Raw genomic sequence first — 3,281 nt, 5'->3', positions numbered from 1 at the left:
ACAGAGGTCAACGAAGGTAATTATTAAACACCTTTTTTTTTTTTTTTTTTTTTAAGCAATGAAGCTTGGACACAGCACACAGAAAGGGGAGGGTCAGGCAAGCCAGTTTCTGTGCACAAATGTTTTTGTGTTGTTCATTTATGTCTAGAACGTTGTTTTTGTCCTTAACCAGATTCCCCCAAATCAGCAACATCCTGTAAGGACAACTCCCTCCGAAGACTGGCATCCGAGGGGATAAACTTTGGAACTAACTCTTTTATTGCCTTAATGGGCTGTATTTACAACCCAGGTCAGGCGGCACAAAGAGGAACCGCCGTGCGTGTCACTTGCTGGGCTGGGCAGGGCGGGTGCTTTCCTCCCACCTGCTTCTGGCCAAGCCTGGAGGAGGAGGGGGCAAGTCTTTCCCACTCACGTTTGGCAGTGACCGGGTTCCGGCACCCCTGGAGCTGCAGAAGAGTTTGCCAGAATGTGGACCCAGCCCTGAGGCCTCCCGCAGGCACCTGCTGTCTGCATGTGCAGCTCCAACACCGGGACTGTTCCACTTGGTGGTACTGCTGCTCAGGTGGCCTAGTCTGTGTGCCCCTGCCCGTGGAGCCGTGAGGGGATCCACTGTGTGGCCCTTACCCGATGGGGAAACTGAGGCCCCAGAGATAATGGAGCGCGTGAAGGCCACAGAGGTCCGGCTCACTCAGAGAAGGAACAGAGGTGCCTCAGATGTGCTCAGGGGGCTGGGGACAGACCCACCCTCCCCACAAAGGCTGACTCAGGTGGCAGCTCTAATCCCTTGTCTCAGATAAGTTTTTTCTTTGGATGGAGGAGCCCAGCCTGGAGCATTGTACTGTTATCATGACCACGTCCTTCCGGTTGTTTTGCCTTGGAGTAAACACGACAGCATCCCCGATATCCAGAAGAGACCAAGGGTCAACAAGAAACAGCAGGGCAAGCCACAGGTGGCCACACTTCCGGGCAGGCAGATTTCTCAGAGTTGTCACTTGAAGGCATCTGGAGAATGTGGGGACCCTCGCTGTCTCAGAGTCAGGGTCCCACGCAACTCATCAGAGCAACCGCTCCCCTGACCTCTGAGCACAGGGCTCACCTGTGGGCTCATCCACCTTGAGCACGGACGCCACAGGCCGGGGCAGGACGTGCTGCCCCACACAGGACCTTCCCACAGGTTTCTTTGTGTCATTCCTGAAGTCTCTGCTAACACAGCAGCGCTCAGGGTGTAGTTGCTGGGGCGTCTAGATCTGTAAAACACTGCAGAATCCTCCCTGGGTCAAGGTTGCCTCCAAAGGGCTGATGTTCTAACAGAAATCACCTGAGGAGGGCGGGGTGGGGTGGGGGGTAGGAGGGCCCTGCCCAGAGCTGGCCATGTGACCACAGGTAACTCAGCCTCTCCCCAGGCACCCCGCCCTCTCTTGGAACCATAGGGACTGCAGAAAGTTAGCATTCAACTGCGGTGGATCCCTTGGTCTTCTGGGGCCTCTGCCAAGTGCTGAGTTTGGAACATCTGGGCACGCGGCTCCTTCAAGGGTCAGAAATCTACCTGGGTTAAATTTGGGTCCGTGGTGAGCATTTCCTTGCGTAAAGCTGTTATTTCTTCTTTTTCGCTTTTTTCTTGGCAGTGTCCGCGTTCAACCAATTAGCAGAAGTTTTTTTTCCCCCTCAGGGCAAATCATCTGGATTTGTTTTCACCCACCCCCCCCAGCCCCACTCCTGCCATTCGTCATGACCTTTGGCTTCTTGTGTGTCCAGCCCTCCCACCTCACGGCTGGGGCTTTGCTCCCTGCAGCGGTTCCCTCTTACGGCGCGGGTCCTGGGAAGTTTCAGGTTTCCTTCATACAACTCTGTTATTTCTTAAGTTTCTGCTGAGGCTCTTGACCCTCACTTTCAAACGGTGCTTTTTCCATTGCAAAGATGATGATATTATCACCGTCTGCATTTTATGTTATGTTATGGTCTCATATTTGGTACATATGGTCTCATATTTGGTTTCCCTTGTCCTGTAACGGTTTTTACGGACACGCTTGGCCTGGCCGTGGGACTCCCTTTCTCCACAGCCTCCTGGTGTCTTGTGCTCTGATTCACCTTCCTCTTCAGAGGGTCAAACCCTCACACAGATGCTGGATCTGCCTTTACCGCCTCAGCTGGTTCCAGGCGTGCCTTCGAGTTTTTAAACTTTCTTCTGTTCCTGAGTTCACACGGTCTTCTGTCCCTTCCCACTGCTGCTGCTGATGGTTCAGAGCCTCTGGGCAACTGCCAAGACCTCATGGCACCTGGATTCATGGCACCTACTACCTGGATTCTAAGCAGAGGAACTTGTAAAGAGTCAGTGGAATGTGCAACGTCTTTAAATGCCAAGGACTTACAGTCTAACCATAAAACAATTAGCAAGGGAAGCACAATTTATAAATTCTTATCTGGGAAACAATGTATATCCAAGAGCCATTGGGATAGTATAATTCTACCTTAGGACTTTGTCCGTTTTTTATTAAAAAGTTTTTAATAGTATTTTATTTTTTAATTAAACATTTTTCTAACATTTAAATTTTTAATCATTTTTATTTATTTTTGAGAGACAGAGTGCAAGTTGGGGAGGGGCAGAGAGAAAGGGAGACACAGAATCCGAAGCAGGCTCCAGGCTCTGCCCTGACAGGCTGACAGCATTGAGCCTGATGTGGGGCTTGAACCCACAAACCACAAGATCATGATCTGAGCAGAATTCAGACACTTAACTGACTGAGCCACCCAGGCACACCTCTTGTGATGAGAATTTTAAGGCCTACTCTCTTAGCAGCTCTCAAAGAAGCAAATCTGGAGATTTCTTTTGTAATTGAGGCAAAATATATAGAGCAATAAATTTCTCCTTGTCACCATTTTTAAGTGCTCAGTTCAGTGGCATTAAGTGTGTTCACAGTGTTGTGCAACCATCCATCTCCTGAACTTTGTCGTCATCTTCCCAAACTGAAACTGTGTACCCTTTAAAGTTTTTAAAATTTTATTCATTTTGAGAGAGAAGGAGCATGAGTGGGGGAGGGGCAGAGAGAGAGAGAGAGAGAGAGAGAGAATCCCAAGCAGACTCTGTGCTGTTAGCACAGAGCCCAATGTGGGGCTCGGACTCACAAACTGTGAGATCATGACCTGAGCTGAAATCAAGAGTCGGATGCTTAACCAACTGAGCCACCCAGGTGCCCCTAAACTGTGTACCCTTTAAACACTAACTCCCCGTTCGCTCCTTTGCCTCAGATCCTGGTAGCTACCATTCTACTTTCTGTCCCTCT

Source organism: Herpailurus yagouaroundi, unplaced genomic scaffold (genome assembly GCF_014898765.1).
Source record: "Herpailurus yagouaroundi ecotype Mexico unplaced genomic scaffold, PumYag 194, whole genome shotgun sequence".
NCBI lineage: Eukaryota > Metazoa > Chordata > Mammalia > Carnivora > Felidae > Herpailurus > Herpailurus yagouaroundi.
The sequence above is the reverse complement of the archived record's forward strand: the minus strand, read 5'-3'. Positions refer to the sequence as shown.